Source organism: Zootoca vivipara, chromosome 4, assembly GCF_963506605.1.
Source record: "Zootoca vivipara chromosome 4, rZooViv1.1, whole genome shotgun sequence".
In the NCBI taxonomy this organism is placed as follows: Eukaryota; Metazoa; Chordata; class Lepidosauria; order Squamata; family Lacertidae; genus Zootoca; species Zootoca vivipara.
This window is the reverse complement of record NC_083279.1, coordinates 28,372,444-28,384,789: the sequence shown is the minus strand read 5'-3', so window position 1 is coordinate 28,384,789 and position 12,346 is coordinate 28,372,444. Positions and strand designations below refer to the sequence as shown.

Sequence of the window (12,346 nt, the reverse complement as noted above, 5' to 3'; positions counted from 1 at the left end):
TCTTGGCTTGCTTAAGGAATGCTGATCCAATTGGGGGAAAAGATATCGGGAGGGGGAAGGGAGAGTGTGAAAAAAATTGACCTTTCTGGAGGGAGGTATAAGAAGGGCTGAGGAAAGAATTTGTGGATTAATATGATGAAGTTTGTGTTTAGATAGGTGTTTGGGTAGAGAGCTGCCTGTATCTCTCTTATTACTCGGTGGCACCCAGTGGCAGGGGGTGCCCGGGGGGGGGAAGGGAGGGGGTAGAGGGAAACCCAGACACAAAAAATGGAACCTTTGAAGTGCTGGGCCCCACGAGTCCCTCTTGTGGCAGAGGAGGGCTCGTGGGAGGCCGGCAAGAAGAAGGAGGTGGATTAAGTTAATAGGGTAAGAATAAGATATTGAATTAGAGTAGAAACCCGCCATAATTAATTAGAGAAGTAAGGAAAATCAGGAGGAAGAGATTTGGGGAAGTCACTATTATAATGTTAAGAAATTAAGATTTGGGAAAATTTAATTTTCTTTTTCTTATTTCTTTTTTTCTTTTTCTTTTTTCTATTTTATTGTTTTGCTGCTTTGTTGCTGTTTTTTGATTGTTATGCTGAAGAATCAGCTGGGGGAAAACCGAGCCCCAGAGAACCTCCATCCCTGTCCTCTCAGTGGCAGGGAGGGGATGAGGGGGGAGGAAGGAGGGGGGAGGTCAAAACCCAGCTAAAAATGGACCCCTTTGGTTCCCAATGCCCACGGGCACTACTGGTGGCAGAAGTGGTCTTGTGGGTGGAGGGAAATTGAAGGGACAGAGTCTACATTGTATGTTATGTTTGTCTTCTTTGTATTAAAACCAATAAAAATTATTTAAAAAATAAAATAAAATAAGGCCAGACATTGAGGTGGAAAATGAGCATTTGGCGCAGAGTTATCCTGCCTTCATTGTAGCTCAAATGTAAACAGTTCCTATCTGCGTTTCTGGCATTTCATTTCCTTCTGACCCACTGCATCCAACTCCCCTTCCTTTGCCCTCCCCAAGCCCCTGTAATTGAGAATCACACCATGTATGTGATAAAATAGACTCTAGTTCAGCTTGTCCACACCTCCCCACGCCTCTGTAATTGAGAATCACACCATGTATATGAAGAAATAGACTCAAGTTCAGCTCATCTTGTGCCGGAATAACAAATATTTGGTCCATTGAGGTACCTCAGGACTCTCTTGGTTTTTGTTTTTTGTTGTTGTTTCTCCTCCGAGCAACTGATTCAGCAAAGCCAATATTAGCTCCTGATAAAGGCTGCAATACTAAACCCAATTAAGTAACTTGGTGGGTGGGGTTGGCTACATGCTATGTAATCCAATGCAGCTGTTTTCTGAGCAGCCATAGGACTGCAGATCACCACATTGTCAACTTGGGAAGTGTGCCTCATATGATTACAGCTGCTACCTGGGAGGAAGCCACATAAAGGTTAGTCTTTTTGCTGCTCCTTTGGCTTGGTCAAGGACGCTGCAGCCTCCTGCTACATTTAGATCTCCCCACCTTTCCTTCAAGGAGTTCAAGGTGACATCCCTAGTTTTCCCCACTTCGACTTTATTCTCACAATAAGGTCATTCTCACAATGAGGTAGGTTTGGATGAGAGTTGGTGAATGGCTCAAGGTGAGCTTCACGCAGAACAATCCTGCTGTTCTGTTTTTGCTGTGTCTCCACAGGTATGTGGTCCCTTGCCCTCAAAGCTTTCTGTTTCTGGATTCTCTGATTCTTAGTATCTCTGTGATTCCATTTCCCTTCTGTGGGAAACTCCTCATTGTTCATTTTCTTTCTCTTGGATTCCCATTGATTCCTTTCTCGTGCTCCTTAACTTTTCTTCTTCAGGCTCTACCTATCCTCGTTCAGCATTACTACTGTACTTGATAAATTTCCCTGAATTTCTCTATATTGTTATTACAAATAATTCATTTTTTGAAGTGATTTCTTTAGTGAGCTTCTTGGGAATTTTTGCCATTCCCTTTTGTTGACTTTGGCACAAAAATGGCTCCTAAAATGTGGCTTGCATGTGACGCTTCTTTGTTAATGTGTTTCTGTATTTTAAGAATATCCAAATGGGCTCACTTCAGCAAGAGAGTTTTCCCTAAACCACCAGCTCTCTTCTGATTAATTTGTTGGATTTTTTGAATAGTCAAGTTACTTTAGAGCCGGTCTATTGTAAATACTGTCTCTTTAAGAGAAACAGGTTCCGGTGTTTCTGTTAATTGCCCACAGGCGTGGACTCTGCTCCTTGTATATAAGGCTCTGCCAGAAAGCCTTCTGTGTCTCTTAGTTAGATCTTTCAGTTTGATTCATCTCATAGTAGATCACTCTCTCAGTTGTTCTCAGTTTAAGAGATTCCTTAGTTGAATCTTAGTATGATTGCTTAGTTATAATGCTGGTTTGCTGTTAATTCTCGGGTAGTTTAATGGGAGTTTTTTGGGAGTTTGTGGGAGGTTTGTAATGTGGGAGAAAGCATTTATCTTTAGTTTAAAGTCTCTTTAGATTCAGTTTGTTTTTCAGTTAAAGAAACCCAACTGTTTGTATTTTCATCTGCATACTTTTACAAGTATGCAGCTAGTAATGGGTTTCATATAAGGGAAATAATACCCTATGCTCTTGGTGGTGTTTTCTTAGCCAGGTCAACTTCTGACTGCATATACTCTGCATGAAGTGTACTTTAAAGGGCCGCTGTAAACTGGGATATATGATTTAGATTAAGCAAGTTTCAATACCCGGTTTTCTCCAATATTATTCTTATTATATATATTTTCCAATATAATTGTCTCCAATAACTTGTTAATTGTGCATTTCCAGACACCAATTGATTTTACCTCACTTGTCATGTTTTGATAGCACTTTTCCCTCACATAGACAAAGCCAATAATTTCCAGTTTCTTCCTTCCTCCTGCACTTGTGAGAAAGAAATGCCTTTCCAATTTTGCCTTTCCCACAACATCTCTGACCTCAGTCATTTGCAAAGTTCATTGGCATTTATCTAGACTTATTTATTGGCAATTCATTTTCAGTGAATTCTGATTAAAAGGGCCACAAGCAGAGCGCTCTTTATTCCAACAACAACTTGCTCATCAGAGGAAGACTGTGAGGTCTCTGACAGACACAGTAAAGAACAATGAATGCGACAGAAGAAGCTGAAGCTCTGAAAATGTTATTTCTCAATCAGCATGCATTTCTAATTCCAAAGGTAAAAGTATTGTCTGCAAAATTTAATACTTGCAAGGAGTTTGAAACTTTCAGCTTGTAAATGGTTGTATAGAATCAGAAATGCCTTTAAATGGCAAAGAAAATATTAGGGTTATAGAGGTCAACCCAGCACCAACAAAGGCAGAAACCTCTGGTGTTGTCACTTGAATGTTTTGATACAAAAATGAGAGGAACTGTGAGTCTATGCATGAGCCCCATAGCACAAGTGGGATACAGCAATAATTTAAAATTAACTTGCTTAAAACTCCTATGTCCTACTTTTATTTCTGCACTTCAAATGGACTTGAACTGCATTATAATCTTTTTGTGTTTCAAAAGAATCTTGTTCCTTTTTGAAAAGTCAATAACTATGGACCATTTTGAACTCTTTCCTTTTGTACTCCATCACCCTTTTTGCATCCAGATTATGTTCACTGCCTCTGATCTTGGTGTATTCGATCTGCTGATGGAATCCAAGGAACCATTGACTTCAGTGACTATTGCCGAACGTCTGGGTACCAGTCCCTTTGGGATGGAGAGACTGCTGGATGCCTGTGTTGGCTACAAGTTCCTGCAAGTGGAGAGGAAGGACAACCAAAGTATTTCTTCTTTATTTGGAAATTTAACCAATACTATAAAGTCAAAATACCATTAGAAAATCAATTTCGGTAAATAACTTTAAACCATCAAGCCAGCAACTGAACAGAATAGCATCCAAATAAGCCTAGGGAAACATCTGAGGTTTGGGAGACATTTGAAGCACATGGAGCTTCCCATATCTCTCTTTGGGGAGCATTCCAGAGAGCAGGTGCTGGACCCAGAAAGGGCTTTCCCCCCAATAGGTTTGCAGATGACAGTCTCCTTTCATGATTGTAAAGGGTGAGATGGAGAGATGGTCTGTTAGTTGTGCTGGTACCTAGTTGTTTACAAATGTCAGTGAGAAAGCTCAGTAGCAAACAGACAGCTAGTGCAGGTCACTAAGCACCAGTGCAGCTCAGGACATTCAGAGTCTGTCTTCCTGACTTAGATGTTAAAATGAAACGAAATTGCCTGCTGTTCATAGATTTCTAATACAGTACTTAGTTCGCTCCAGATCTCAGAATGGCCACTCCTAGTGGCTGCTTTTGGCATTTTCGGCCATGTGGCAGCTTTGCACCCTGAAGTTCCACTGCCAGCATACGTTTTTCTGGAAGAGAAGCTGGAGAGTTTCAGTCTCGGTGTTGCACTTTTTTACATTGAGGGCAGCATGACGTGGAATCCTAGAAATGTGACGTTTGCTCCATTATGCTTGTTTTAAGCATTTTGTCCCTGCAGAACTGGGGAGGGAAAGGGGTTTTGCACAGAGGTGTCAAAACGTTAATCTTTTGTCCCCTTCATTTTAAGCGCTTTATGGAAACACCAACCTTGCCAATCTCTACCTTGGCAAAAGAAGCCCAAAGACTCAGTATTATTCTTTGAAGTTCAATACTGAATTTACTTATATGAGAGCACAACACCTAGCTGATGCTGTGAGGTGAGGAGATTGAAAAAAACTCACAGACGTTACAAATAAACAAACCTGTGATTGGTAGGCACAGCTTTGACAACAAATGTAATTGTGTGTGTAGTAAACTTTCTTCAATTGTTTGTTGAAGAGACTGAAATTTAATTATGTAGTTACGATGCTCATTCTTTCTTAAACTAAAACAAATATTCTATTTCAGGGAAGGAGAGGCTCAGACGTATAGAATAAATGACATTTCTACAAAAAATTTCTATGAGGCTTTTTACAGGTACAGAAAATTTGTATTGTTCTAGATCTTGTTTCTTTTTAAAGAATGGGCAAAGCTTTCCCTTTGCAATCTGTGTGAAACCTATTGCTAACTTTTCTAGCCAGTGTTGCTTTCTCCCCTCTCTGATAGTTATCTTTAATGATATTGGCAGCTCCCTTACTGCATGCCAGACTTGGAAACCTGGTTCCCCCTCCCCCATTTAAGCATGATGTCTACAATTAGATTCCTTGCTATCAGGTCTTGCATTACACAAACTACATAGGAGGCAACTCCTGGGGGCTGTGGGAGCTTCAGCCCCCACAATAAAATACTTGAGGGGGCAGGTCCCCCCCCCAAGTTGATGTTTTTGAAGTCCCATTCAAATGTTGTGTATGAACTGCATCATGTGATTAGTTATCATGCGATCACTCTATATTTTATTCAAGTTGGCACCCTAACAGACTAGTTGTGAAGACCCTGCCTTGTTTGCCTCCAGTATTTTCCTATGTTGAAGCAGAACTGCTTCCAGTCATAGCAAATAGCCATTTCTGAGTCTTTTCACTGCTTCAGGGCAGTTTCCCACAATCCAGAGGCCAATGTGTGCTCAGACATATCAACAGACATCCCCACTTGCTCACTATGGGGGAATCCTGTACAGGCATTAGAGGCCCTGCCCTTTTTAACAGTTCCTGGAGTGATAGTTGGGGAAATAGTTGAGAAAGAAGGTTTGAAACATGTGGACAGGGGCTACTGATGAAATTCAGCTGCCAATAGGCAGCTTTTGCCATGGCCAAACTTATCCTTGGGCAAAAACCAGTCACTAAAAAAATGGAGTTAAGGAAAAATGTGTAAAGAGAATTCAAAGTTATTTATTGCAATTGAAAACATATCATAAATAGTAGTGCAATATGAGATTGATATATAATATAATATAATATAATATAATATAATATAGCATAATAAAATAAAATAAAATAAAATGAATATAATTATATATGTGTGTATGTGTAAACTAGCAATATCCGTTGGTTTCCACCTTTCACCAAAACCTCTTGAGCGATAGCGATGAAATCTGGACACAGCGTCACATGCCATTATGCGAGTGTTCCTAGCTACATGGGGTATACAAATGTCACACCTGTGCAAGGTAAAACCCTGTTTTAGGGACCTAAAAAGTCACCCAAGAGACCCTGTCGAGCATGCTGGGAAAAGAACCAGGTTACAAAACATCACCCTCTAGTGGCAGATGCACTGGTACTGTAGCTAGAAAACCTTTCCTCTCCACAGCACCTCAGCTCGCTGTTACAAACTAGGCCAAATGGAAGTGGGGATTCGTCTGGGTGGGGGTTGGGGGGAGGAGGGGTCGGGAAATGTCATGGATCAGGACAGGGTGGGGGGAATCATAGGGATGAGCCAGGGGTGGGGGGGAGGAAGGAACGGGATACGTTATGGACCGGGACAGGGTGAGGGGAATCGCAGGGATGAGCCACAGCAACGCGTGACCGGGCCAGCTAGTAATAATATAATATAATATAATATAATATAATATAATATAATATAATATAATATAATATAATATAATATAATATAATATAATATAGTAGCTGACCCGGCCACGCGTTGCTGTGGTTCTTTCCTGTGATCCCCCCACCCCACCCTGTACCGATCCATGACGTATCCTGCTCCTCCTCCCTCCACCCCGGCTCATCCCTGTGTTTCGGTAGGATACCCTTCCCTCTGTTGTCCCTGGGTAGTGTTGGCCCCTCCCCCCTGTATCTCCATACCTTGGCCCCCACCCTTCGAAAAAGAACTGTTTGGTTCTGGGTTCTATTTCCCAGCATGCACTTTTGTCTGAGCCCTCTGTTGTCCCCTCCCCCCTGTATCTCCATACATTGGCCCCTGCGCACGCACCGTGAACATTTCTATATATTTAGATTAAGGATCGGGGGTGATGAGGCGCCCTGGGACCCAGAGAACTACTTAAAGATATATTACTTGAAAAATGAGAAGTCAGTCCACTTCAACCCTTCCTTTTGTATGGGGTCCTGAATGAATGCTTAATAATTCCTCAGGACGACTAGTGATATAGGCTTCTGCCCATCTAATGAATACACCCGGACCCCTCCATGTGTAGCATTATTAAAATCAGTGCCTCCACTGACATGTAGAGGAGCGGGTTTGAAGAGGGGTGGTTTCTCCTCCCCCCTCCTCTAAGTGGTCATATATTGGAAACCACAGCCTGTAGAATTGTTACATTTTTAATAACACATTTGGCCACCAATGGAAACATAGATATGCAATGTTTATCCAGATGGAATTCAGATGGAAGAGTTTGGGCATACTAAACAGCCATTAGCTGAGTTCTTAACAATGTCATGCCACACACAACAGAGTTAGAAGAAGCCTTATTTGTCCAATTCACTGGCACAGATGTGACCACAAGGGAAATGAATTTTGTCAAAGGAAATAAATAAATACTGAGGTTTTGAAATACTGGTGAGATGCACAGCTACAGTAAATGATGTATTATTATTATAATTAGTAGCAGTAGTATTTAGATTTGTGTATGGATTATGGATACATCCCATCATGATCTGTCCACTGGTATCAATGGGAATAAAAGGATGAGGCCAAAGAAGGGAAAGGAAATCCACACACAACTAAAAAACAACAGCATTATGTGGAATATGGCTCCTGTCTATAACTATCCTCTGTTCATAGGTATCTCCTCTGTTAACTGACAATTCAATTTTGAATTACTAGAACAGAGAGCGGCTTGCGAGAATTCATGGAGTTTATGCGTGAGATGTGGAGTCTGTGTGGTCGAGTTGTGTTGAATGCATTTGATCTCTCTCATTTCCCACTCGTTTGTGATGTGGGAGGTAAGTACTATAAATTATCACATGTCTTCCTATGCTGGCATTCCAAAATCATAAGGCTGCTGTTGTAGAACAGGAAACATCCCTCCATCCCATTTTCCCCTGAGCTGTAAGCACTGTCGTCGCCGTCATCATCATCATCATCATCATTTGATCTGTATGCCACCTTTCCACAGTTAAAACAATGGTCAAGGTGGCTTATAATATGAAAAGATTCACAAAATTACAAATATAGCAAAGTAGTAATAGAAATAAATAAAACACATTACTTAATGAAACTGAACAATTTCCACAAAAAAATAAAGATACAAAAAGTTAATATCAGTTAATATCAGTAACAACAGCAAAAACTCCCAACAAAACTTTCCCCCCAAATACCCCAGTTCTTGCTGAGCAGCAGCCGCAGCAGCAGTCTTTAGGAGGACTGTCAGGCCCCACCCTGGGCCAGGTGGAAAGAGGCAGGAACGGGGGCCCTAGGCACTCAGCGGAGGAGTCAGTGGGTTAGGTGGGGAGAAGGGCAATAGATGACTTCAGCTCAAATGAGAGAAGTCTCAATTAGGTCCACTGAAAAGAAGTGTGTTGGCCACGCCTGCCTGGCAAACTCTCATATTCCTCTGGACTGTATTTTCATTGCTCCTGCTAAACAGGATAGAATTGCAGCACAAGGTTTTGCTTTGTGTTGTGCAAGTACAATATTGTCCTCTCACCCCCTAATAACCCATGACCCAAACTCTGAACTATCCCATCCTCAGAACTGCAAAAGTGGCACATACTTACCACTGAATGAAATGACTGGATGTCCACCTATCTGGTGTGCTATCTTAAAGATATGCGCAGGAATTTTGGGGGAAAGCTTTGATATGCACAACATGTTCATTTTCCCCATTTGGTTCTCCCCTTAAGGATGTAGTGGTGCCCTGGCAAAGGAATATATTTCATTGTATCCAAATTCTAAAGTGACCATTTTCGACCTACCTGAAGTAGTGGAAACAGGAAAGAAGCATTTTGTCTCTTCAGAGGAACACCGGATTACTTTTCATGGAGGTAAAATGTTCTTTTATCCTACAAAGGTTCCATCATTTTTCCGCTAACAATGGAATAGAAGACAGCCATGCACTAAGCAGGGATTGAGAATCAGTGACCCTTTAGTTATGGTTGGACTACAACTCCCATCATCCTTGACCATGCTGACTGGGGCTGGTGGGAGCACATACATTGTTGAACTATAGAACTCACTCCCACAGGAGGCAGTGAAGGCCACCAATTTGGATTGGAATTAGGCAAATTCCTGGAGATAAGTCTATAAATGACTACGAGCCGTGATGGTTATGCTCTGCCTCCAGTCTCTGTAAGAATAATAATGATTTCACCATGGAATTCTACTCAATATTGATCCAGATCAGATTCCAGTATATAGTCCTCAGATTAAAAACTTTAACACGTTGCAGGATTTCCAAAAAAATAGACCAGAGGCAATTGTCTTTAATCCAGCAGAGCTTTACTGCTACTGAAGGCAAATGAGCATAATGGTCACAAATCCAATACATTCAGGATTGGCACTGTCCATAAGAAATCCATTTGCAGCAGACTTAACTTAAAATTACAATCAATAACTTATAATAAGCATAACCTTAACATTATATTATACTATGTACAGAACACCACACCAGAGGGAAAAGAGATAGAAAGTAAAAGTGAATCTCGGGCTCCTTCTGACCATACTTTTATAGTCACCATGACATTGACAGAAAAAGATAAGAGAGCCAGTTTAAAGCAGCTGTACTCATCTTCTCTGAAGGAATAACCCAAACACCATGAACCTTCTGAATGTTTCTTTCACACAGAGAAGCTTCCAGAACCCTCCTGAATTAATTAGAATAGGAAAGATCTCTACACATCAGATCAATACTTTCTACCCTAAGAAATACAAAATTAAAACTCTACTCGTTTTATTTCAGGTGATTGTTTTAAAGACCCAATTCCAGAAGCTGACTTGTATATTTTGGCTAGGATCCTGCACTGCTTTCCAGATGAGAAGTGTGTGCAACTGCTAACTAGACTGCACAAAGCCTGCAAGCCTGGTAGGTGCATGGTGTCCAAGGTGTTTCCTGTGGGAACTGATTTGCATTCCAAGGTGCTTGGATTTCCCCACGGCCCCTTCCCCTTATGTCTGTGTGCCACTCAGGCGCAGCTGCATTTCTTTTTTTATATATTTTTTAAAAAATCTTTATTAATTCACATTAAAATCCATACAAAAAAGAAATACAAATTTCAATTATACAATAATAAATAAAATAACTTCCAAACTTTTACACATCGCTTTACTTTGAGTTTTCCCCATTACTTGCGTTACTCTTCCCTGAAACAAAACCTGATTTTTAATTCCCTCCTCATCAAATTTCCCGATAAAATCCCTTGTGGCCAGCTAGTCCAAACAGATCACCAACTCTGTTTTGATATCTTTTTTCTTAAAATATTCTTCTACATATTCCCATTTCTTTTTAGAACTTTGTTTCGAATTATTCCTAATTGCCGCCGTCATTCTATCTAGGTTCATAAATTCAATTAATTTTAACTGCCACTCTTGAATTGTGGGTATCTCTTCCTTTTTCCATTTTTGACCGATCAGCAGTTTTGCTGCCGCACAGGAGTGAAGAAAAATATCTATCCTGTCTTCTGGGAGGTTTCCAGGTATCAGACTCAATAGAAAATATTCTGGGTTTTTTTTAAAGGTAACCCTTTACATTTTTTTCAATTCCTCGTAAACCTCTCCCCAGAATTCCTTAATCTTTTCACATCCCCACCAACAATGTATATAATTTCCCCCTTTATTTTGGCATTTCCAATAATTGCTTGCTTCGTTTTTGTATATTTTGGCTATCCTTTCCGGTGTTAAATGCCACCTGTAAACCATTTTTAACATATTTTCTTTTATTCCGGTACAGGCCGTAAACTTCATTGTGATTCTCCATAATTTATCCCATTGGGCTTTGTAAATTGGCCTTCCTAGATCTTGGGCCCATTTAACCATCACACATTTTATTTCTTTGTCCTTCAGCTCCCACTCCAAAAGAAATTTGTAGATCTTTGACAATGGTTTAACAGTATTTTCAATTAAAATCTCCTGTGATTTAGATTTCTCTTTCCCAAAGCCTATTTTTTGTGTTCTTGAAATAAACTTTGCAATTGGAGATATTGTAACCAACTCGTACAACTTAATTTAATTTGATCATAAGATTTTAACACTAATTGTTCTCCATCTTTTTCTATTAAATCTTGGTACGTTAACCATCTCCCATTCTTGCTTCCACCTCCCATTGACGTCATCTCCAATGAAGAGGCCCACCAGGGTACTTTAGGCTCTATTAAATCCTTAAATTCCTGCCAAACCTTAAGAATTGACTTTTTTATTACATGGTCTGAGAATAGTTTAAGTTTCTTCCTATCTTCTTGTAAGAGATATGTATGCCACCCAGTTACATTTCTAAAACCTTCCACTTCTAAAATTTCTTCATCTTCCAATACCAACCATTCCCTAAGCCAACAAAAACATGTGGATGCATAATAAATCCTAAGATCCGGGACCCCCCATCCTCCCCTTTCTTTAGCATCTGTAAGCAATTTGTATTGGATCCTTGCCTTTTTCCCTAGCCAAATGAAATTGTTCAAATCTCTTCTCCAATTGTCAAATATCTCCTTTCCCCCCACTATAGACAACATTTGAAACAGGAATAGGATCCTAGGCAATATTACCATCTTAATCGTAGCTATTCTACTTGAGAAGGATAAATTTAAATCTTTCCATCTTTCCATCTCCTTTTTAGTCTCCCTCCATATTTTCCCATAATTATTTTCAAAAAGCTCTATTTTATTTGCGCTAATCTCAATTCCCAAATATTTAACTTTTTTGACTATTTCCCATTCCGTTAATGTCCCTAAACTTAACATTCCTTCCTTCCTTATATTTTTGACTAATATTTTTGTTTTTTCCCCATTGATTCTAAGCCCTGATACTTCTTCAAATCTTCTTAAAATCTCTTTTAGATTCATAATCGATTCCTTTGGTTCCTCTGTCATCACTATCATATCGTCAGCAAAGGCATTGATTTTATATATTGTCTTTTTGACTCTAATTCCTCTAACTTCCTTGTTTTCCTTGATATCGTCCAGCAAAGACTCAATAGATAATATAAATAATAACGGGGATAGGGGACACCCTTGCCTTGTTCCCTTTCTTATCTCAAACTCCTCCATCACCTCCCCATTTAAGATTAATTTTGCAAATTGTCTATCATAAATCGAATTAATTCCTTCCAAAAAATTTCCCTTAATTCCTATTTTAGCTAATGATTTCTTCATAAATTCCCACGATAGAGAATCAAAGGCTTTTTCAATATCAAGGAAAACAAAGGCAGCCCCTTTGCCCGGCGTCCAATCCAAATATTCTATCAAATCCAAGAGGATCCTCATATTCCTAGCCATCTTTCTTCCCGGCAAGAATCCCTGTTGGTTCTGTCCT

General features: G+C 40.0%; 1 protein-coding gene across 6 annotated transcripts in view; it reads left to right on the top strand.

Moving 5' to 3' along the window:
* Positions 1-1,200: 1,200 nt before the first annotated feature.
* LOC118085691 (acetylserotonin O-methyltransferase) overlaps positions 1,201-12,346 on the top strand; it is a 35,259-nt gene continuing 24,113 nt past the window's right edge. The window contains exons 1-6 of one of the 6 annotated variants that reach the window (XR_009557435.1): positions 1,206-1,435; positions 3,023-3,198; positions 3,622-3,796; positions 4,581-4,710; positions 4,901-4,969; positions 7,712-7,830. The gene's annotated coding sequence lies outside the window, so the exon portion shown is untranslated. The other 5 variants (XR_009557436.1, XR_009557437.1, XR_009557444.1 and 2 more) reach the window with 5 other exon arrangements.